General features: G+C 29.6%; 1 protein-coding gene across 2 annotated transcripts in view; it reads left to right on the top strand.

Moving 5' to 3' along the window:
• Positions 1-2,332: 2,332 nt before the first annotated feature.
• LOC107449631 (astakine) overlaps positions 2,333-26,460 on the top strand; it is a 101,474-nt gene continuing 77,346 nt past the window's right edge. The window contains exon 1 of one of the 2 annotated variants that reach the window (XM_043044034.3): positions 2,333-2,437. The gene's annotated coding sequence lies outside the window, so the exon portion shown is untranslated. Of the gene's footprint in view, positions 2,438-9,314; positions 9,407-26,460 lie in introns of those variants that run through there. The other variant, XM_043044033.3, reaches the window with a different exon arrangement.

Consider the following 26,460-nt stretch of genomic DNA (forward strand, 5'->3'; position numbering starts at 1 on the left):
TTTATTATAGACCAATATGAATAAAACCAAATTGTTTTGATGATTTGTTCTGGCTTGTCGAACAAGAGCTTTCATCAAAATTTATTTTTAGAACCATCAGGAATCTTTTTTCTCCCATTATTCAGAGGCGCTTTGGATGATCGGGAAGTTTGAAATGATTGATTCGCTCTACAGCTCAATATTTGATTGCTCCATGTGCAGTTTAAGTATTCCATGCGCACATTGACTTAAGCAGACGCTGAATAACGCCAAAATGAGAGCGTTTTAAAAATCACTTATTCGGAAGGAACCAAGTTTTCAACTTTTCCTTCTTGGAGCAAAATTTTACGAATTAAATTAATAACATATTCTTAAGCTTTTGATCACAAGCTTCCAAAATGCGCTGAGTAGTTTTTGACCCATAATTTTTCCAAGTGTGTTACAGAACACAATTTTGTGTTCACACTTTTAAAACTTTTTCCAAAAATGTAGTTAAGTCACTACGAAAGTAATTGATTAAATTTGCAAGTTAGATTTTGTTTAATTAGATTCTTTTGATTTATTTGGGCATCCTGTTGGCGAGGATGTCCTTTCCTGATCCAAGGAGATGGACATCCTGCGTGGAGATACAATCAGACAACAGTGATGATTATAGCATCCAAAATGTTTCCTAGGAATGTAATTTGTCTTATGAAATGTTTATTCTCACAATAGTTTGTACAAAATATGGGCGTACTCGTGTATGACGTAGCCTTGATTTAGCGAGAGCCTGGATTTAGAGAAGAAATTTGTATGCTCCAGACCAAGAATATTTGTTAAAATTAGTGATAATGATGAAATGATTGAACCACGACATTTGCACATAAGGACACATGGAATTGACATATAAGTTGCTGACTTTTTAAGACTTAAGAGGTGCAAGTAATATTGCCATGCAATATATTAGAAGAAATTTGTATGCTGCAGACCAAGAATATTTGTTAAAAGTATTGATAAAGATGAAATGACTGAACCACGACATTCACACCCAAAGACATATGGAATTAGCAAAGAAGTTGCAGACTTTTTTAGACTTAATATGAGCAAATGATATTGTCATGCAATAAGGGGCAAAATTGAAAAAATTCGCTACTGGTTAGTTGCCAGTTGTATAATTTTCAACTGTGACCACTTTTTAAACGATGGGTGAAAGTGTGGATAATAACTGTTAAAATAATGGTAAGAATTTCTTTTAAAATATTTTAAAGCATAATAAAAATATATTAAAAATTACAAAATTTATTTTTAAAATGAGAAAACATTTAAGGAAACAAGCATAAATTAAATTATTTTTTAGAAAATTATAAAATATTTTCGTAACAATTGCGTTTTTAGTAAAAATAATTATAATAAAATGTTGCATTTTCAACAAAAAAGGTTCACAATTTGGCTGACCATTTTTAATCGCTATTTGTTATATTTATTCACCCTGTGACCGGTGGAGAAAGTTTGTTTTGCCTGATACTATGCAACATGATCATGCTATGCATTTTTATATTGCAAGGTTCAAATTAATCTTAAATAATCAGTGCAATTAGTATTAGCTTTAAGCAAATTCAAAGTAACGTATATTAAAGTATAAACCGCAATATTCACTATAAAAAGTGAAAAAATTAGTGAATATATTACATATTGTTACGGTTTTCTGACTAACGCAATTTGAGTTTAACCACAGTGCGTGGACGAAAATTTTTCCACGGATCTCAGGATTTTTAAGGGGTGAGAACAAGATAAATGTTGCGGTTAACGTAAAACAAACGCAATTCAAAATCTCTCGATTATTAAGGTAGAATTCCGGTTATATGAAATTTATTTTACATAGCGCTTACAAAGTTTATAAGTTGGTGGAGAATAAAATCCATCAGAATGTACTTAATACACAATACTTAAGCTATTCAAGTGTAAAATTTTGTCATCAAAACTGGTGACAAATTCTGATTAAAAATACAAAAAATTTTTTATTTCAATCAAGGTACATAATTTAAAACTTTTCAAAACAAAGTTGGCGCTAGTCATTTCGAGATTTTATAGGGTAAATCTTTGCATCGTCAGTTTAAAATGAGAAGAGCATATTTAATAATGCAATTAGCCGAGAATTCATTTTATCCGTTGAATCTTTCTAGAATGAGAATGCCCCTCTCTGTAATTAGACCGAAGTAATTAAAGCCTAATCTGTCGGAGCAGCCCTGAGTTCCGGAAAGAAAGGTAAAAGGCTTTACCTCTCCTAATTACAGCTTCGAATTCCAAATCTTCTCTCTCCCCCTTCACTGTGCAAGCTCTGTGTTCTGATGGCCAAAGGGGAATTCAGCAGTGTGGCGAAGGTTTGTGACAAAGGATGCTTGCCACATAATCTTTAGAGAGAACTCTTTTAGAATAGAACATTTGAATTGAATTCCGAGGAGTATGTTCCCGAAAACAAGTGAGTAGTTTTAACCCTTATATGTTCGAACACAATGTTCTTTGTTTCAGATTCATTCCTATTCAACGTTTTGGACATATCGATTTTTGCAATGATAACTATGCAAGTTGTTATGTTAAATTTTGCTCGGAATCGATTAGATTCAATATATATCAATATTAAATTTATTCAAAGGTATAGAGTGTGAGAAAAGCTACTGTTCTAAATGTGTTCTTCACCTTAATCCGAATTTGGCTTTACATTGTGGAGAAAACTTTTACTCACAGTGAGTCACATTTACCAAAGAATGAGTCCCCAAGTTGTTCACTTTTCTTAAAAAAAATGCTTTTTTTAAAATTTCGTCTTTATACTTAATTACACTAGTTTTAAAAACTGTTGAAACTGTGTTTAAAATTTAAATAAAGAATTAATGAATAGTGAAAGTTTCAGACTTAGTTGTTTAAACAATAATATTTTAGTTAAAAATGTTTTTCCTTACTATAAGAGGTTGAAATTAAAATTAATGACGTACAATTTACATTTTTAATTATTAGGTTAAAATTTCATGAAATCCCTATCAAATTTCGAACAAACATTTGTGGGTGTAATACTTACAGAACTAAACCAATCAATATTTTCTGAAACTACTTAAATAAATAAAGTTATTTACAATAAAGTTATTATTCAAGAAGATTTTTACATGGATTATCACTATTGTTGTTGTAGGCTATTAAGGCTGGGGTGCGATTTTTCTTAATTTCCAGTGGCGTCATCTATGGCCGAAAATTCCACTTTTGCCACACTCATACCTCACACCAGTTTATAGGGTGGAGTCATTCATTCTAAGAATATTTATTTGAATATTTTGAATTATCCAGTGTAATATTTTATTTTATTTTTAAACCGACAATGAACAGCCGATCCAATTTTGAGTTTACGACTATCAATGCTTAACTCCGTAGTCTTGTAATCTTTGGTCCCAACCTAAGAGACAAGGTAACTCCTGGATCACGCATTGAGGCAAACTATCCTTCTTGGCGGACATTTTGCTGAAGCTAACCCGTATTTGCCTTACTTGAAGAGGAAAACTACGGAACTCTCCAACGGTTAGCCCGAGGGCAAGGGAGCTCTAACCTATGATCCATCTATCACTGAAGATATTTTAGGTTCGAAATATTGCCGATTCAAACCGACAATATATTAAGCAATAAGAGCAGAATTCATATTAACCAGTCAACGCTGCGATTCGATCCTGGTCTCACCTCATTGGGAGGCATGTGCTCTATTTTCTAAGCCACCGCTACTCATCTATTATAATATATAATTATCTTACGCAAACACAGCTTCGAGCCAATCCAAGGTAACAGACAATCCAAATGAGGTTCTGTTCTTCAGTAAGAACGCGTTTTAAAAAAAATCCCACTACTCTCTATTCTCGCCTTTATTTCATAATTTGTAATCTGTTTACTTAGTTACGCTGAGTGGTAGTGCTTCGCGCTCCCTTACCACAGGTCCTGGGTTCGATCCTCGGTCTGGGCAAGGTAGACTTAGTCTTTAATCCCTGGGTCGATAAATGAGTACCAAGCATGCTTGGGAACTAAACACTGGGGGTTCAGCGTTCGGCTGACCACCTAACCAGAGCATCTGCTCCTGCAACCCAAGGTCAGAAAAACTGATATGGGTACAGTAGGCCTTGGCTTTCTATGGGCTGTCGTGCCACTGAGTTTAGTTTAGTATATATATATTCATAAAGGGGTTTTGCTATACAAATAGATCTTAAGAAATAAAAATTTAGAAACTAGACTTTTTGCAATTTTTTTATTTATCTATGCATGCTTTTAATTTTTAATAATGAAGTTATTTTTTAAATTTTTGTGCGTTTACAATGAAAGTATAAATTAAAAAAAAAACTTCGATTAATTAGATTATAGTATGAAAAAATATTGATAGTGCATTAAATAATATTCATAAAGAATATTTCTCTAACTATTCCGTCCTTTTATTATTTCATAGAACACCCTGATTTACACAAGTTTATCTTTTCAACAACAACAAAAATCCCCTCTAGGCTCATACTTTTTTTTCTTTTGATCTCCCTAAAACTTCTTTTAGCATTTTTCTCATTTTAAATTAAACAGCTTATTTCATAAACAAAGGAGTTTTTTCTTTCAAAAAATAAACTTAATGCGTGGAAATATTTTTTTCTTTTGGAAAAAAACTTGTTTTATTAAAATGTTAAGCTTCAAATATATTGAAGAAAACCCTTAGGCATAATGCATTCATTTCATCTATGAATGATTCAAATTTTTTTTTTAAAAAAAGGATTAGAAAGTGATCAATATTGCTACAAAAAGCGAAACTTTAGTAACGACTCAACAAAGCAGAAAAAAACAAAACAAAAGATAATTAATTGAATTTGTTAAACATAATCTGCTTTACAGTAATTGTAGTTTTAAAGATAAAATAAAGTGTCTTTCTACATGGTTTTATAACTTCAATAAATATGAATTTCCCAAGAGACTGCCCATAAAATCGATTTATTGCTTCTTGGGATTATACAACGTAATAAACGCAACAAAAAGACGAAAAAAACTTGTTTTTCGTTCTCAACGAAACGGAAAAAGAATTCATTCACGGCTCTGAGATTTCATTATTAATTGATATAAGTGTGAGGCGAAGCATCTAAGGATTACAATGTAATGGAACGTTTCTTTTAATCTGTTAGAACAAATATTGAGAATTTTCAACGGACTTAATCTCAATCGATTTTATTTCTAAATATAAATGTGCGAAAAGATGGATTAAATGGACAAAATTGTTACAGGAGAAATTTTTACTTTCAAGTTACATTTAAGAAGAAATGACAGTCAATAGAACATTTTGACAATTTTTGTTTTCATGAAAAAGAATTTATTTTTTTTAATCAGATGAATATTTCCTGATTTTTGCTTTAAATTATGACTATTTATTCATTGTTAAAGAAAAATTTATTTCTCTCGATATAATTTTAAAAGCTCGCGCTTAACTTGATGTCAAAAGTTATAAAAATAAAAATAAACTAGGAGGCTCCGCCCCCTGCTCGCTAACTCTCGCCAACCCCCGAGAATTGCTACGCAATCCTATGTGGTTCACGCCGTGAACCATGGCTCGCTGCGCCAATGAACACAATCTTCTAGCACAAAGACATAATATATTATCATCAAAGACATAGTATTTTATCATCAAAGACATAGTATTGTACTTATGTAGAAGAATTCTACCAATGTTCTCATTGGCTTTTAAAAAAGTATATTAGCTATTTAGATTGAATATTTAGATATTATTAGAAAAAATCAAAACATTAGCTAAATAAGAAACATATTAGCAAAATAAATTATCAAATATTGCTTCACTAATATTCTGCATTTTAAAGCGTGAAAATTCAATGCATAAATAAACGCGAAATATAAAAAAATTCAATGCATTCAATACAAACACTTAAACGTTTTTTAGACGTTTAGGTAGCTCCCAGTAGAAAAATATCAATTCAACAGCGGCCTTTTAAAGCATTCTCACTTCAATTAATTAATTAATTCCTAATTGAGTTTAAATTAAATATTGTCATGTTTTCAGTGCATGAATCTGAATTGAACAACCTGATAATGCTCACTCTGGTTATTGTTATCTGGTTGCTCACTACGTGCTCTTGCGCGCCGAATCCAATCAATTAAAAATGAAAACTGTTGCCAGCGCGAGAAAAGAAATATCATCGGTTTTATTGATACATACATACATACGTACGTATTAGCGTTTTATATAATATAGATGAACAAGTAAAATCAAAATAATAAAAGAGAGAGAGATTTCACGTTGCCAAATATAAGTCTTAAAATTTATACCAACATTTTTAAAAATATAAAAGACAAGAGAGACAAAAACATTTCCAGTTTGAACTGTAATATGATTTCAGGTTGTCGTTATGTATAATGTTGTCGTTGTTAACAATTAAAATAACTTCTCATTTTTTTCCCCTTTCTATCAAATCGTACGTTCTGTATTCGCGATCGCAACGCTTGAGTACACCCCCTAGCGGGAGCCTGAAAATATCCGCATGAGTTCTATCATAACCGTTGGCAAAGACGTTCGCCACTTTCTTAGCCGCAAATAAGATGCAAAATTTCCCTAAGGAAAATGCAGAAGAACTTGAGAAAACTAACCAGAACATGCCAAACATTGAAGCAGAACACGCCAAGCATTCGAAGTTACAATTTCTCAATAATGTTTACCTTTCTATTATCAACAAACTTGCAACTTTGGGATCGCATACTGTTACAGATGTGTGTACTACGATAAAATGCATTTCTTTTGGTCTTCAATTCATTACAAATTAAAGAGAATACAGCATTGCTTTCTTCATTCCAGTGGATAAATGTGAATTCAGAACATACAGAACTGTAATATATTATTATAGTTATAGAATATTCGTCTTCTTTATAGAATAGTATATATTTCTGTATCTATATAATTCGGAAAACAAAAATAAAGAATCATCCGAATTACGTGAAATAGTATCATTTGTGCTGATTATTAAAATTTTTTTTTTTTATCGTTTTCATGGAAAGCATTTTTTAGTTTTAAAAGAATAATTTCAACTAGAAATCAGCTATTCTGTCTCCAAGCTACGATTTGAAATTCATATCGAGATCATATAATTATATAATTTTGATGTATGGTATGTTATCTAAAAGTAATGAAGGAATAATCTATGTAGATATTACTTGGAAATAAAATTTTCTAACGAAGAACATTTCATTTGGAATTCTCCGGACTTATAAAGAAGGTGAGTGTTATGATTTTTATAATAAAAAATTTGCTTGCAAATAATATTTTTTCTTATTTGATGATAGTTCTTTACAGAATGGTTTTACGTCTGATTAAGAACTATAAGAATGAAAAAAAGAAACAATATGACAGTTTTTTTTATTTCAATATGAGGAATTTTTAGAATCGCTTTTTTATCCTAAGAATTCTTTGTTTTACGTTTTTTAGTTTATGATTTTCAGATGAAAATTGTCGCCAAAAGACTTTTTTTGAAAAATTAAATGGTATAATATTATGTATTTATGCATACTTCTTGCATATTCTAATTTTTTCAAGTAATATGGAATTTTCAAGAAAATAATTTTTCAAGAAAAGTATGGAATAATTCGGCACTTATGTATCAACGCCACCGCAGCTACAGATTTGGCAGTTTTTAAGTGCCGCCAATCTACACCTAAAATTTTTGCGACAAATCATAAAATAAAACACTTTATTTAAGATCAAAGTAGTCAATCGGATTTCGGTGAGAAATGAGCCAATATAAAGTTTAACATAGATACAAAACAAACTATATTTTCGTTCACCTGATGGTGTCGCCATATTAACTCTACTAAATAGGATTCCAAATGAGATAACATTTCCAAAACGTACGTTTACCTAGATAAAGTTTCACGTCATGGGAATTGGTACATTTTCGTTTTATTTTGGTAAAATATTTCGCTCTTGAAAAAATTAAGTTGCATCTTGTTTTGTTTTTGGCAAATTCCAAAGACAAATTTTCGTAGCACTAAAAAATGGCGACAAAAAAGAATTTTTTTTTGTTTCGTAAGCATTCTTTATTTTAAGTTGTTTAGTTTCTAAATAATGATTTTTATTGAAACTTGAAATTTTTTGATAAAAATTGTTGTCAAAAAACTCTTTTTACAAAATTAAATTTCATAAAATTATGAGGCTTATGTATACTTTTTGTTCATTTTAATTTTTGAAGTAATAAGATTCTTAAAACAATGGAATGTTAAGTTTAAATAGGCCTTTCATGTTATATCATTAAATTTAGCAAAACTATTTCTCGGGTATTAGGTTTTAATTCTTAAAAGAATATACATATTTTTTTCTGTTAATTTACAAATATTTTTCCAATGTGTTTTGGATGCTCCTTCTCTAAATAAAAAGTGAAACCATTTTGTGTTCGTTTTGCATAAGAAAGAATATTAAAAATTTTTCTTTTTTTAATTTAATAAGCCACAATAAAGAGGGAACGTTACAATGCTACGCACTACATTAAAGACGTCTCCAGAGTAACTGAATGACTGTTCATGTAGAAATCGCAGGTATTCGTCTCATACAATAACGCCCCCTATAGTTCGCGGCGATCGCGAATTCTTAAGTTCAAGCATATTTGTCAATGCAGATAGCTGTTAATTTAATTATGATTAACATATTAGCAAAGTGTTCTTACATAAAATAATAATTATTATTACATATTTTATGAACAAAAGGATATTTTCTGAAAAATATCAATTTTTGAAGGGAAAAAAAAACAATGGTGAATAATAAGCATTCACTAAGGTTGCTGTGCGAACGAACAGGGTAAGGAGTTTCTTAGTTATCTTAAAAAATTGTTCACAATGTTCCTCAATAAATAATTGAAAACAACGTTTTTGCTTCCACACATGACTTTTTGTTAAAGAAGAATACAGTTATGATACAATTCTTACATTTATTTTTTATTTCAAATTATCATGGAAGATTGTTGGATTGTTGAAAATATTTTTTTGGTAGTTTTATTTCCTTAGTTTTGGTAAAATAAATTGAAATGGAAAAAATATTAGAAATTGATATACGCATTCAGTGAGTTGTATGAACGAGAATTCTTTTCGAAAAGCAATATATTGTTTAAAAAAAAGAATAATATTCTGTTGCATTCGTGATTGAAAAAATACTCGCTTTAAAAAAAAACGAGAAAAAAAGTCAAACGATGGGAGCAGTGAGTTGAGAATCTTCTGCTGCCTCTGCTTTTTCCAAATAAACGGAATTACTGTGCTTCAGTTGGCAGCGCTCACTGTCGTCTCCTCTTCTGATGCTCGGAAAACCAAACACAGTTTGAGTAGAAGCCTGCTGAGGGATCGGACGCATCTTCTTTTGCTTCCTTACGAACGGAATACGAGAAGAACCTTAGCGGAAAAGAGAGTGAGTCCACGTGGTTTTTGTTTATTTTCCACTTTAACTTAAGGTTACACATTCCTTCTTTAAGTATCCAAAACTTAGCATTCACATTTAAAATATAAACTGTATTAGTTTTTTGAATTTTTTTAAGAACTTAATGAAGTTTGCTCGCCATTATTGTAAAATGAGGCATTTTTCTAGTGGAAAAAAAAATGATATTTCTGATCGTTAGTAAACAAAAGTTTAAAATATTCAATGAGAAAAATATTTAGAAAATTCTTTATTTAAAGAATAGTTTGTTTAGTATTTAATGAGAAATTTTTTATTTAGTTTTAATTAGCATTTAGTGGAAAATAATTAGCATTTAATTTAAAATTTCTGTTCATAAAATCATTTGCTTAGTACCTAATGAAAATATTTTTGGCAAATTCTCTTATATAAAATCGCTTGCTTAGTATTTGAGAAAAAGATTTATAAAATTCGCTTATTTATAAAATCGTTTGCTTAATATTTAATGAAACAAATTATTGAATATCCCTCTATTTATAAAATAGTTTGCTTAATATCATTTGATAACGAAAGTTTACTTGTTTACTTGCAAAAAGGTGCGGAAGTTTTCAGTGTGAGAGGTTTTGGCAAATGATATCACTTGATATTACTTATAAAAAACATTTTTATAAGTAATATCAAGTGATTTTTTCCCATGAAGTTTGAAGTAAGGGATATTTATAGTCATTAACTTCTTGATAAAGCGATCATTCATTTTTGATTTAATTTGAATTATAATACATTTGGTCAAGACAACTTTCGACTTTCTCTACAGTAATAAAGCATAATTTTTTTAATAATAGTATTTATTTTATTTTTTTCTTATTATTATCTACATATGTCACATGTTGAGTTTTTTTTAATAGTTTATCAAAGAGAGCGGCAAAGCATTTGACCTCTCTTAATGATATTATTTTATACTTTTCTATCTATCTCTAGCAATCTTTGGTCATAATTGCATGAATCAAAGGATGAAATATAAAACTCATTTTCCCTATCTAATGTCCAGCAAATTATTTTGTTACATCATTATTTGTTGTTATTTTTTTTAAATCTAAATTAATCTATGTTTTGTGGATACCAAAAGACTTCACCCCCTGTTCCCTCCACTCACCAACACACGTAATTGCTTCGAACCAGTCATTGTTTTGTTTTCTTCTTCTTTAAAAGTCGATATTTCATGCAAAAAAAGACAATTCTGCTATCAAAATATACAATTATTTTTATTATATATCAGAATATTTTTATTTTATGTTAATAGTCAGAAAATGGACAATAACCTAAATTTAAAAAGTAATGGTCTAAACTTGAACAAAATATTTAATCTAAAAAATACAAATTGTGAAGCTTAATAAGAAGAAATAAATAGGAAGTAATTTTACTCGCTGACGAGACTTATTACAATTCAAATAAAGAACGGTTTTTATCTCTCTTGTATAAATTTTCTTATTTTCACAAATTTTATTATAAAAGCTAAGATTTATGTCTGGAAATGTCTACTTTCTCTCTCTTTGTTGCTTTTGATTGACATAAACTCAAACACGAGTTAACAGAGTATTATATAATCAAACAGAATAATATATAATAAAAATAAAAAGCATAAAAAATTTCGATTCAGCTCAAACTAAACTGTAATATTCATAATTTCCTTTGATCCCTTTCACCTTTGAAACAATAAACCCAAGATGGCCTCAAATACTCTTAATACAAACTTAAAATATTTTTATTAGGCCTAAACTACAATATTTAAAACGATTTCCAGCTCTCTCTTAATTATTTACGTATTCAACTCATTAGCGAACATGCTTATTATGACATACTATAATTATATAATAAAATAATTCATATCTATAATATATATAATAAAATAAATTATTAAGGGAATAGTCGGATTCAAGTCACAAATCCTCTAATTACAAAACTACCCTAAAAAGCTGTAATATCGAATAAACACTCATGCGCGGTAAAATACTTTGTCGTTTTTTGGTCTAGCTACATTGTATAACTCAATTCTTGGCTCAAATTTTTTTTCTTCCATTCTCTTTATCGTTTCGCAGTTTTCAATTTTGAAATAAAAAAGAATTCGAAAGGTTTTGGGGGTAAGAGAGAGAGCTTTAATATGTTTACGAGATTGGAATAAAAAATGAAAATAAAGCGTTGAATGGAGGGACCATTTCTCACTCGACTTTGTTTGGAACCGGGCTCATATTTCCAGAATCGAATTTCTCTGATCGTTTGCAAGTATGATAAAAGCGATGAATAAGAAAAAGACCCCGAGTCATATGAAAAGATAAAAAAAAAAAAAAAAAAAAAAAAGAATAATACATATTTCCACACTAACCCCCCAAGTAAAGATAAAAAAAAAAAAAAAAAAGTAAGGAAGAAATGTATGCAACGCCTCTTTGCAACAATGGTCAGGGACAAACCGATATTTCGCCCGAAAAAAGAACGTTTTGCAGCCGAAAAGTTGAATGCTCAGGAAGCGGGGGTTGAAGGAAGAGTGGAAAAATTGATTGTGACCGAGATGCTCGGGGGTGTGTTTCGCTGCGTTCCAAGATTATAACTCTTATTTGATAAGTTGGCGACAAAGTTCTTTCCGTGACTTTTCTTAGAAAACTCACCACGTACGCATTATTAGGACGTGATGTATTCTTATTGTTCTTTATTTCAGAATGTGAAGCGGAAAAATCAATAGAAGTAATATAGAAAACATAAGCTACAGGGTAGTTCCCAAAACAAATAAGAGCAAAACTAATTTTATTTTATTAAACAGATTCAAGTATATATTGTGAATTTTCGAATCGTGTTAGATGTAAACAGCGAATTTTAAACTTTTAAGAGGTGCAATATTTTATTAGATGTTGGTAGTAGGTACTGGTGATTCGCCTGACTTCCCAATATGACAACTGACCATTCCTATCACATTAAAAAAATTTCGGTGGTTGAGAATTGTACGAACTGTTAGAGGAAAATAAAGTTTAGAAAAAATGTGGCCCTCAGATGTCAAGCAGCAAATTATAGGTTTATGAATCATCTACATACATTTTCAGAAAAGTTCAGTTATTTTCACGGGGGGGGGGGGGGAAGAAATGCGATTCAGGAAAACAATATAATTAAATTAATTGTCAAGAATGGACGTTTCAAAGCTTAAATTATAAATAGGTAATAACCCGATTCGCTCACCATTTCACACATTTGTTACTCAATCACATTTTGTGTCTAGACGATAATCAGTTTATCAAATTGAAAGAAGAAAAAAAATAAGTTTAAGGATATTAAAATTTTTTAGTGTGTTAACACTACTATAGTTTCCAATTTATTGGAATGCAATTTTTTAACTTTAATTATTAACTTTAATTTATTAACTTCATTTACTAACTATTATTAACTTCAATTTATCAACTTTAATTTATTAACTTCAATTACCATTGTAACTTTATCTAGATTTTGCTTTAAATACTTATTTCTCACTTGGGACGATTGATTTTCTCTCCTTTTCTTTTGAACTGTGGTGGTTCAGGGGATAAGACGCTGACCTCCTAATAAGGTGACCCGGGTTCGAATCCCATCGATATCTGGTGGATACGGATTCTGCACCGGCTTTCACAGACCACAGTACTGTCGTAAAATATCCTCAGTGGTAAGAGGATCAAGGGTTAGAGTTCCCTTACCATTGGGCTAACCATGGAAGATTTTCGTGGTTTTCCTCTTCGTTTAACGAAAATGCAGGATAGTTCCATCAAAAAGTTCTCCACGAAGGCATATTTCTCCCAATACTTGATACCCTTATCTTCTGAATTCGGTTCAAAATTACAATGCTGCGGAGTTGAATAATAATATTCGTAAACTCAGAATCAGGTCGGTTGTTCAACGTCTTTATAAAATAAAAGAAAAGATCTATTTAATTTTATAGGCACTATAAATAATTTATGCCAAAGAGATTTTTTGGTAGTAATGCAAAAAGTTCAATCCAGATAATGGTTTACGCTATTGTTTGGACATGGTTTTGCATAAAGCTTATTATTTAAGTAAATATAACTCATTGACTGTTGAACAATTATAACACTGGTTATATGTTGGATTTTGTTTTAAATATGAATATTACAGAATGTTGAATAATAAGGTAATACTATAGAATTACTTTACGGAAAGGAACACTGTTTTTATTGCTTCAAGTCTTGAATTATTTCAATATGTAATTTTTATATATGATATTACAGTGGTTATTTTTTTAAAAATTTTAATAATCAAAACCAAAAACGTGATAATAGCAGAAAGTACCTCCATAAAAAGATGATATAGAGCTTTTGCATACTGCTTGTCGTACGTTTATCGTAAAGTTAACCTTATTTCCTTTTTATTATTTGTCATAGCGACACTATACTTTGAAGAGAAGTTTTCGCGCATGTGCATTGAAGCTCAAATAGTGTTAACGTATGAGTTAGGGCGGAAACATAACGCGCTGCAAAATCTTTCTATTTGCTGGTAAATACCGCTTTTAAATAAGGGATAAAGAAGTATCTTAGGGGTAAAAATTACCTTTATAAGTTTTATCAATTTTAGGCTGATGAAAACTGATCTGAATGTGATTGCCTGCCCAATAGGAATGCGATTAAAAAAAATGAGCAAATGTTTAATACCGATATCTTTTTATGTTATTTAGCGACATATTGTTTGCATGAATATGAAACTTATAAAGAATTTGTTGTTTTGTTTTGTCATAATTACTCTTTTAAATATTGAATGTACCGATAAAAAAATAACTACCATAAACTTTTTTTAAATAATATGCATATTGGTTATTTTTCGCTGCATTTCGGTTAGCCGGATGTGAGGAAATTCAACTCTTTTTTTTCAGTTTATTTCTAATTATTTTTTGTTTTAATTATTTTTTTATTTTATTTAATTTTCAAGCGTTAAAAAAAATAAAATAGAAAAATGTAAAAAAGAAATTTGTCTGAGGTCTATAAGTTTTGGTTATTATTAGCTTTCGCCTGAGTTCGATTTTCCGGTTCAGCTGCTTTTAACAACCCGCTCTCCTGTTTGAAATTTTCTTAAATGAAAAAAAATGATTCCTGTCTTTTTTTTTTTTTTTTAGTTCGGGTAACAAATTTTAAAAGAAACAAAAGCTTGCTTTTTAATTTCGACCAACTACAGCCAAATGGAAAATCTCCAAAAAAGCCAGCGAGTCGTTAAGGCCGCTGGATTGCAAATTAGCCACCCGGCTAACTGAAAAGTACCCTGTCTTCGTTAAAATAATAATAATAAATGAAAACTAAAGCTTTTTTTTTTCTAACTTTCTTACAAACTTACTTGGTAGTTTAAATAAAAACTTTTCTGCTGTCTCTCTTTCGCGTATTACATATTTTTGTAAGATAAATTCTGGCATCAATGATTTATAATTACTTATCAAATACTTCAGAAAAAAAACTGGCAGCATATTTTGAGTATCTTTTGACAGGTCCAGGGATCTGGCTGTGATTAATTTAGCATCCTGACTAGTGAAGCCAGTATTTAAGCTATCATTCCAGCCAAGTCGAGATGGACGTTGATTAACCATATTTTGGCGAAAATATTACCCACTATCCGCCAAGATGCCTTCCCTCTAATGATTTTATATCCAATCAGGAAGTGCCCTCCTCCCCCTCTATCTTCCGAAAGTCATCCATCACTTTTCTCTGCACTTTCTGATTAAATTGAAGTTAGGGTTCCTTGTTGTTTTCTTCCAAGTTTAAACTCGGAATATAAAATCCAAGCTAAAGTTTAAAACTTTTCCTTGCAGAATAAAATACTGCGCAATAAACTAAACATTTCAGTAAATATCTAAATGAAAATATTTTTTGATAGGTTCTCTTGGTCTTAGGGGAGAGAGTTTAAATCTATTTTTGAAAAGAAACAATTTTATAGCAATTTTTTTAAATATACAGCATCGCGAAACTGCGATCAAGATAGACTAACATTGAATTCTTGAATCGCGGGATAAATCGAGTAGGAAATTGAAATTTCATTATTATGCGTTTTTTATATTTACATGTTAGAGCTTTGTTTATTTAAATATTATTTCTAAACATCATATTATTGTTTCTTTCCCTTTTTTCATCTTTTTTTTTGTAATTCTACTTAGAATGAACTTTTATTTCATGAATATCCAGTGTACAACATATCTTACAACATAACACGCAATTACGCCCTGCCTTGAATGTAAAGTACAAATGTAAAATATTATTGAATGTAATTACCTTCTTCGATACACATGCACTTTTATTTTTGTAATAATAGCAAACGAAAGTTGAGTAGTAGCGATTAAATTGGAAGATTGTTTCGCAAAAAGTGAAAAATATTGATATTTTTTATTGTGTTGCTTACAATAAATAATTATAAGGAAATACTGCTCAATTTGCATTTTCTTTTTTCACGAAACCAATTGTTTTAGGAATAGTTTTACTAAAAATCTATTTCATATGACTAAATATTACACAAAATTACCGCACTCATTGCGTAATTCATAATACCCTAATTGTTTAATCTTCTCTTCAATATAATTCTTTACAACTTTGTTTTTAAAATACATTCCTACAAATTGACCAATGAAAATGTAGTATAAAATAAGGAATTCGTTTTGTAATTGCTGATTGAGCATTTTGCGCACAACACAGGACAGGAGAGGAAAATATCTCTCAAAAAATTTATACTTGCAGGCTCTGAATCAGCCGAATCATCCCCTTTTTCTCTGTTTCTTTTTTCACCGGATCTTTCAAGAAGCTTTTTTCAGAAAAAAAGCATATAGCTAACCAAATGCATTCACAAAAGTTTTGAATGCATTTCAATGGGATGCGAAACATAAAAAAGAAATATTTTGCAGAAATTTATCACCAAAAGATGTGATGCTTAGACATTTTTTTAATTTTATTTTGTAAAATGATAAAACTGCAATCCTAAGATATTTATGTTCCCAAATTTCGCATTATAAATATATACTGTATATATTTACATCTTTTTACTCAATGAACAAAATTATCTTTCTTCTAGAATGTAAATAGAACATAATTCCGATTCATAGAAATAATATTTTGATAATAAGATGAATCAGAAATAAATCTCCCATTTATAAAACTGTTTCAAGTCATTGATAGCAGTGAGAATAATTTAATATTTCCTTTTACTACGAAAACCACTCGTTTTCGGAACTAACTCTAAATCAGTACTAAAATAAGTTAATAATAAGGAGAATAAAAATAAAGACAACATAAAGAAAGATATAATTTTGTGTAAGAACATTTTTTTATTATATCTATCGTAACAAAATGAACGATAACTTTCATTTCTAAACAATCGACAATATTTGAAGAAAAAATATTTACATTTAGGAATATACTTCGATTATGTGAAACACTGAGAAGTACTAAATGATAAGTAATTTTATTTCCTTACAACCTTTAACAAAAACCTTATAATGTATAACAAATCAAATTGCAAGAAGTTTTCATCTCTTTTTGGTCTTATACATTTTTAGGAAATTTCGATATAAATATTATGATTTACGTCTGGCAACATCCGGCCTGTGTTGGGGTGAGGTAACTGGCCTTGCAACAGAAAGGTTTTGGGTTCGAATCCTGGGCAAAGGAATGGAGGTTCTTTCATTCTTTGTATTATCTGTCCTTACTGTGAAAGCAACGTTGGCCCACCTAATATGGTGCCCCTGGAAAAAGTGGCCAACAAATCTGCCCTTCAGATGCCTGTATGACGTAGGTTATTCTCAAGGCGGGCATTGGAGAAAAATGTCCGGCAACATCTAATATCTATTTCTTATTTTTAAAAAAAAAATTTTTGTCACTTGTGACATCGAGCTAAGCGTGAGCTTATAAAATGCTGTTCTTGAGGGAGATAAATTTTTCGATAGCAATGAATAAATAATGATTATTTAAAAAAAATGAAAAGAAATTTTAAAACGAAAACATAGTTAAAATTGCAATAACTTCGAACAAATTAGAATTTTGAAATAAGCTCGGGGTTATTTATAATAGAAAATGGTGTTTCAGCTCTTCAAGTTTCAACTCTGTAGTTGCATTTTAGTAGGTAGTAAATCAGGACATCATTTTTGAAATTTTTTTTACAGTTAATAGTTGATAATTTTCGAACTAATCGTCGAATCTTAACTTTTTTTAAATTTCATAAAATTTCTCGTCAATTTTTCTGCGTATCCATAATTTTGATTTGTAAATCCTATAGGTTTTGCGCTGCAAAACAAATTGTAACCTCAAGTTGAACACCTCAAGTTTTTTAATATAGTGAGATACTAATTTCCGGATGCTTTATTTTATTCGCATAATCCAATTATTTTTTAGCTATTTTTCATTAACCACAAAAAATACCATTCAGAATAACACATTTGATAAACAAGATGGAACTAAAACTAAGAGAGGAAAAAAAGAGGATCTTAGCAGAATCTGCTCAAAGGTTGCTGATAAATTTCATGCCTCTGAAAGTCACTAACTTAATAGGATGAAAACCTCTCGAGCATTAAAGTGATGGGGACACCATTACTGACATTAAATTGTTGGCCATGCGAAGTGGCGACACATATATTTCTGCTTTTAGAAACACTCGAGGCGTCCTATTACTGTCAAGAATTACAATCTGGATGAACGAGCTCACCCCTGTTTTTCCACAGACGATCATTTTACAAAAAGCAAAAATACAACTTTATTTCCTTTATTTTTTTATATCAATGGACTCGGGTAGCACACTATATTTTAAAAAAGTTAAAAATTAATAAAGTATTTCTAAATTAAAAAAAAGAAAAAAAGTTGGGTTGCTTTATCTCAATTCTGTGGAATCAGTATTTATTTCAAGGGGATTGACTATTTTTGATGACATTGTATTATTACTTTCTTATTATGGTAAAAAATATTTTGAAGCTGCTATTAGAAAAAGTAATGTTTGAAATTTCCATGTGTAAATAGTTAATAAATGTTTTTTTCTCCAAATCTTATAACCGGCATTGAACTACAAACCCGATTCTGAGCCTACTACAATTAATGTTCAACTTCTTAACCTTGTAATTTTGAACCCAACCCAGAAGATAAGGGACTTCCCGGATCAAGCACTGGGATGGACCTGCCTTTGTAGAGGACTTTTTTGATGGAACAAAACCGCTCTCGTTAAAGAAAAAAAAATTTGCTTTTCCAGCTAAAAATACATTGTTTTTTTTTTAAGCCATTTTATCATATGAAAATGAAAGCTTTAAATTTTTTCATTTTAAAATTCTTTAGGCTTCTCATTTTCAATTTTACTATTAATAATATTTTATACCTTTTCAAAAAACATAAGTGTTGAATCTATTCTTCTAAACATTTAAGAAAAAAAAGGTTATATTCTTTAAAACCCAATTCTTTCTAACTATGGAAAGGAAAACTGCGAAAACCTCAAACAGTTAGGCCATCAGCATGGGGATTCTAACCCAGGATCCGTCTACCACTGAGGATATTTTATGTAAGCGTTGTGGTCGGTACGAGCCAGCAGCAGAAGTCATATCAACCAGCCATTACTGGGAATTGAACGTAAGTCACCTTATTGGGAGGCAAACACTCTTTTCCCTGTTAAGATTATTTCATTCTTATTTAATAAAATTGCACTTTATAAATATTGCATCTTATATGACACACATGAGTATAGCCAATATTACAGATTACCACAAGCGTATAATCTATCGCTTTATTTTAAACTGTCTCATTTATATTAGTCGTTTATATAGTTTTACCGGGAGACCTCATCCTTTCTTCACCCTGAAATAACTTAAGAACAAATTAAATTAAAAGAACTTGCATCAAGTTCATAAACAAAAATGTACCTTTCAGAAAGTTAAATTTTTAGTCTGTGGGTGTATTTCTACGGTCTACAGAGCGGCTCGCTTGGTATGGTATTTTTGATACAAGTTTAACAATTGATAATTCTCGAACTAATTACCTCATGCTAAATAGATATAAATATTTTTATTCCATCAGACTTCCTATAACAGTATTTCATACATCTTCGTAATTTCAAGTATCTAAGATAATTTTCGAAGTAATTACCTCATGCTAAATAGTAACAAGTTTCTAACAAGTTCTAAGTTCATAGTTTTTCTCGCAGGGTTAAGCAAAATGTAACGTCAAGTTAACTACCCAAAACAACGTAAGATTTTTAAATGTAGAGAGATCCTTTTTGCTATGAACTTGCAGTCAATTACTTAATAATCTTTTTTGTGGTATAAAATATTATTTGACTGAATCAAACAAGGAAAAAAGATGCATAATCGTAAGTGCGTTTTAGAATATGTCTATACGTAATCTGAAGAATAAGATGGTTCAATAATAAATAGTGTGCAGTAATAGTAAATATAATAATATTTAATAACAGAGGATAATTCTTCACCAACAATAGTAAATAATAGTTCTTGACAAAAACAATAGATTCATAATGTCACGTATCTAACGTGATTTATCGCATTAGGAAAAGAGAAAAGGAAGCAAAATACTAAAGAAGCGGCTCTCAAACAATTTTATAACTATTATTATTATCCAAATACTGGAAAACATTGAAAAAAGTGCAAGAAAAAAAAAGCCACCATCTTGTTATTTTGGATTATAATTTATTTCAAACATGCCAAGTCAAGTTTGTAGGTTTAATACTCAAACAGCGAGAAAAAATTCAATTTATTTTTGCAACAAAACAGATGTTTCCATTAATATTAACTTTCTCAACAAAAATCACCAGCACCACCCATATTATTCTTTAACGTTTTGAAGTATATTTTTAATAAAATAATGATAAAATTAAATTTAGATGTCTGATTCCTGGAATTGTAAAATTAAGGTGTTTTTTCCTTGAGTAAGTGCTGTTGTATAATTTTTGATCTCAAAATAATGCATGAAAATACTTTTAATTTTTTTATTCTATTTTCATTCTTATTATTCTAGTAGAGTGCGCTTTTTTTCTAGAAATATAATAATTAAACAATGCATTGAACTGAAAAAATGAAAAAACGGAAATAGGACAGAAATTTGAGTATTTGCCAGATCCAATAAAAATTAAACAGTTCTAGGCAATTTATGTTTAAAGCTAACAGGATGCTTATGTTTTAGGGTATTTGATAGATCTTATCTTAGATCTTCTAAACACCTTCAAAATAATTGAAAAATATTATATTCAGCATCTTAATAATTTATGGTCATGAAATACAGCAGGAAACTCCTGTGTTTTTTTCTGCGTTAAAAGTCAAATCTTCCAGACACGACACACTTACAAACAATATTTTTATTTACAAATTTACAGTTATTTGCAATCATTCAGATGTAACCAAAACAGTTAATCATCACTGAAATTTTTTAATTTACACAATCAATTATTGAGGAATTTTCGAGTGTGAATGAGAATTTTTTTCAAACCAAATTATGCTTTATATTTTATAATTGACAGAATTCCGATAATCTAAGAGATTTCTTTACATCAACTATTAGTTTTGTCATAATTAAGAATTACTAAAATAATTATTTGCTTGTTAATATATATATATATATATATATATATATATATATATATATATATATATATATATATATATATATATATATTAGCATTTTATTAAGTTATATTAAGTATTGAAAACATTGCTCACTGGAGTTTTGCATCTATTATATTAATGGGTTTCCATAGCAGGGATGTTGGGATTTGGCCCAGATTTATCTAGCCATGAAAATATGAAAAAGCCACGAATTTTTGGTGCGCTTGATATTTAAGGAGGGGTTCTGAAAGGGAGGTGGTTGCAAGGATATTCTTATCTTAATGAAACGTCATTCAAATGAAAAAATTTAGAGATTTTGATTAGCTGAAAGGATGACGCCACTCTGGTGCTGGGAAGTTTTTGGGACTATCTTAATGCGTACTTCATCTACGTATTATTGACCATTAACTTCGGAAAATAATCTCTTATCTGTCCTTATCTAGCTTGTCTTGACTTTTTATGGCTTTTTGTGAGAGACCGACTTCCATATCTTAAACTTGATAAGAAACATCTGTTTTAAGCTTATCAGTTAATATAGAAAGACTCGTATGAGGAATTCTATATTATATATATATATATATATATATATATATATATATATATATATATATATATATATATATATATACATGCCGGTGTCTATATACGTCAAAAGGATTATCTGCGGCTTTTTAATGTTTTAGTACTTCGAAGAACACTTGTAAGGTACACCATTAGTTATTATTAAAAAATAACAATACGAATTTAAAGAAAAAAACTATTTCATTAAAAAAATACTTGGTTTTTACTACACAACAATGAAGACACGTTTTTCAGCGGAAAAAATAATACACGTTTGACATAAACGTCCCTCCATTAAAAGATGGAAAAACCTCTGACATCACTTTTTATCTTTCCGCGTCATTTCAAGAATGTGACATAAAAACAAACAAGACCTTCAAAACAATCCGTTGAGCCGCCTAGACACATTGTATTTTTTTTCTTTTCTGCTTTTCCTGTTGGCATCGCATCATAACGAAGAAGTGTGTTCTGCAGGTGGGGCCGATTCCGTGAGCTGACCTTCGAACTACCTTCTTCACCTTTTTCCGCATCTCACGCTTTTTTCTTCGATTTATCTTCATTCGATATTGCACCTTCCTTTCCGGATCCGGGAAAATCTGATTTATTACCAGAATTCGTAGCGAAGAAAGCTGATACTACTTTCAGAATATTTTTTTTTTGTTCTGTTCTCCGCTTATCTCGGGATTATTGGTCTACCCCCTTCTATTCATCTTGGAGATTTTTGTCCTTTCTTTCACCGTGATAAAGAAACAATGACATGCGATGCAACGCTACGTTTTCTCAATTTCTTGGGATAAATTTCATCCTCTTATGAGGAAAGGTTTCAAAAAATAATAATAAAGGAATATGGATCATCGCTACTTTCAAGTGGCGAATCGATCACTTAAAAAACGATAAAAGGGAAAAAAAGAAGTTTTTACTCGCAAAATGGGGAATAAAACGTACTATATGTAGTGTGAACTATGAGAGATTCCTATAAAAGTATAGCATACACTTTTGGAATTTTCATTCTGAAATGACGGTAAAATTACAGCCTGTCCACCGATTAACCATAAAGTACGTATATGTTTAGGAACAGTTCTTTACCTTTAGGATTTTGAAACCATTTACAACTGACACAGTTAAGAAACCATGAATATAAAACTATAGGATTTTGTAACCATTTACACATTTACAACTAGTATAGTTTCTAAACCATAAAAATAAATATTGACATTGGAGATCTGCGTCATTTTTGCGTGAATGATAGTTTCGCATTCTAATAGTGTAGGGTCACTGTTTAAACGGTACAGAGCACTAGAAACTCAAAGGAATTGAAGAAATATTGTGGCATCAACGCTGGGGTTCGAACCCCTGTGCAGCCGGTCATGAGATTGACCGATTAGCCCTCTCAGCTACAGCATGTACGCAGCTGCACGGAACAAAATGGCTTTATTAGGTAGACCTAGTTGACTGAATAAAATTCTGGTTGTTAAACCATATCAGCAAAAAGCAATCAATAAACGGTTTTTCTCGCTCTTAACAGCTTGAATGTAATATTTTTTTATTTGAATGTAATATTTTTTTAAGGTTATTTGATTATTTTGACTGAATATGGTAAAATGACAATTAAATAAATTTTTATTTTAACATTTTTATCACAAAATTGCTAAGTGTGTACCCTCTAGACTGTATCGTATGCGCTTTGTTGAAACATTAGGTTCTTTTAATATTGCATAAATCAAAAGTTTGAAAAATTTTTCAAAAAAATAGGATCAATTTTACTATGTACTAGAATAGTAGAACGAATCGTTTATATTCGTGCAAATTATATTGGCAACTCAAAAACAACTTCTATCAAAATATCAGATTGTGTGACCAATCCATTCATTTTTAAAGAATATTAAAAAATAAAATATTAGTTGCTTTTATATATTTTCATAAAAGCAAAAAGCTATTTTATATTATGCAAAAAGCTATTATATGTTGATGACACCAAGAAATTAATTATAACTCTTAGAGTTTTTAAATGTTTTTAGCCAAACTCCCGTGCATGCAACGATGTGTGGTATTAGGAATATTCATTCAATATTTTATTACTAGCGTTGGAATAAGTGTAGTTTATCTTTTTAAATTAAAATGTGTACCATTTACGAAAACATTTGCCCAGTATTATTAATAGATACTGATTATCACATTATTCTAATAAGTTTTAGGTTCATTATTAAATAATGGCTTTCAAATCAAAAGATACTATTTGTTAACACAAATATAAACAATTTTCAGGCATTATATCAGATTTCATATTAAATTGTTATCTCATGCCGCTCATGTTGGGAATCGCTTAAACTCACGGTTTCCAAAAATACCAATTTTAGGTACTTTGGGCATCGTCAAAATTTTTTTTGCAATCAAGTACGAAACTGCGGGTGCTTTGTGGTTTTTTCCGTTGTTCTGCATCTACGGAAACAAAAATTCACCGTAGCAAAATGTATGCATATTTTTAGTTGTGTAATGAGGATAATTATAGTTTAGTTTTTTAAATATTTGTTAATTGTATTAAATAATTTTATTATATTTAATTTCTTTCCGCTTCTATTCTATTAAGCTTAAATCGAATTTATCAAAATATTCTTCCTCGTCTGTTTGCAAGTTTGAGTTACTAACTAATTTTATTTAAAGAATTAGTGTGGCGCAGAACAAACTTAATTGCACTTACTCAAAATTGTTTCGTAAAAATAACTTAACTGACACTTATGTGTATCATACCTTATTGTATAAATAAAATTTAGAGTTACTTACTAAACACCAAAAATGGTGGCTACTACTTCACATCAAAAGTAGTGTAGAGGAACATTCCTGGTGTTAGATTGTTGGGATTAAGTAGTTGCCCTCATGTGCAAACACATTTAATTTCTTTTTTCTATTATTCACTATAGTAAAATGAAGAGTTTGTCTGCAGGTATCTCTTATTACTCCAGAACAATTTGTACTAGTGTCATGAAATCTGAACATCTCCGCCTATTCTACAAATCATGCTTAAAATTTCAATTACATCGTTCAGGAAAAACATTAAAAAAATAGTATTTTCTCATTCGCTAAGAAATAGGTATCGTTATAAATCAAACTGCAGAAGATTCTGTTTTTTTTAAAGTATATAAAAGTAATGATTCCTAACTTCAAACACTATCGAATCACAGAAACAGTTTATTGCATGCGTTTTTAATATTTCACTATATTTTATTCTTTATGTCAAATAAGCTTAACGATCAACGTAGATGATATGTGAGGGCTATGTCACTGAATTAGTTCTGAAGTCATCTGAAAGCACGGTTTTACTTTGTTTGTAGAACGATTTTGTTACTAAATTAAATAATATGAAAAAATGCTGAATAAATGTCAAACGATATGTTAAAATCAAAGGTAATAAAAATAAAAATAAGTTTACTAAAAATTTAAATTAACGGAGAAAAACTACATATTCGCTTTGGCATATCGTAAAAAATCCCCATAATGTTATTGAAGCCAATCGCCCATCTTTACTATTAACACATTGAAAATAAAGATATTCAAAGAGCAATTCATGTTTTTGAAGAAAATTAAAAATTTTAGAGTAACATTTTCTCATGACAGTTCCATATAAGTAATGTTTAAAATAATGCAATACAATAAGTTGATTTAAAAAATTTATTTCATAACAGACAACTTTTTTTTACGTTTTCTATATCTACTACAAAAAAAAAACAAAAAAAAAAAAAAAAAAAACGAAATAAATGTTAATCTTACAATGCTCCAAATATTTCTTTCATACCAAATTTAAAAATGCTTTCTTGGTTTAAAAACTTATTTTACTTAAGGCTCTTTTTTTCCTAAAGAAAGAACGCTCTATTCAAAACGAGCCTTTGATATTTTGTGACACTCTTTCATCTTTCTTGAAATAAAGTAATTTTGAACAACAAAAAAAAGGAAAGAAGAAAAGAAAAGTAACGGCTTATAAACAAGCATAAATCATTATTAATGAAAAAAAAAACATTTCTCTTTCGTAACGGTGTCTTAAAAATAGTCAGTATTAAAAAAATAAAAATAAATTAAGGAAAAAAAACTAAAAATTTGTATAAGCTTACAATTAATAAAAAGAAATTTCGTATTAAGGATGTTTTGAAATTCAAATATTTTCCTTCGAATCAACATAATGCGTTACTCAACAAAACACACACACATTTATTAATCAACGTATGCTTAAAGGAGAGGAAATCTTTGAAAGCGTGAAATTTAAAAATCTTTATTTTTTTCCATCAAAGAAATTTCGCTTCGCTTGTTTTATTAGGGATGAGAGCGATAATTTGAAATGCTATTTTCTTTTTAGATAGTTAGTTACCAGGAAAAATAATTTTTTCATCCTGGCCTTAGGGGATCAATCGCCTTTTTATTTATTTCAAATTTATAAATGCATGCATATCTGTTTTACAGTTACTTAAATCATCATTAACCTTAAATGAAATACATTTCAGTTAAAGGAAAAGAATATAAGTTTTTGTTCTTAAATCTCTAAAAGAATAAATTTAACATAAATGTTTTATGAAAAGGTATAAAATATTAATGATAGTATAATTAAAAATCAATAGCCTAAGCAATTTTAAAATGTAAATATAAAGCTTTCATTTTCACATGATAAAATGGCATAAAATATAACAGCGTGTTTTTATCTGGGAAAATAATTTTTTTTTCTATAACGAGAACATCATAATTCAGTGAATAGAACTTTAAAAAAATGTCTACGTCTTGTGTTAAAACAGATAATAATACGCAAACATATAATATTTTCCCCCCAACTGTACGTGTAAAAAAATGTGTGCCTATAGCATTGAGTACGACATGAGATACGTTGAATAACAAAGTAAATCTACATGGCAACTACTTGTATTTTGAAAACAACTTATCTAGTTCG

The sequence above is a fragment of the Parasteatoda tepidariorum genome, chromosome 2 (genome assembly GCF_982258835.1).
Source record: "Parasteatoda tepidariorum strain Cologne lab strain chromosome 2, Ptep-v5.0, whole genome shotgun sequence".
In the NCBI taxonomy this organism is placed as follows: Eukaryota; Metazoa; Arthropoda; class Arachnida; order Araneae; family Theridiidae; genus Parasteatoda; species Parasteatoda tepidariorum.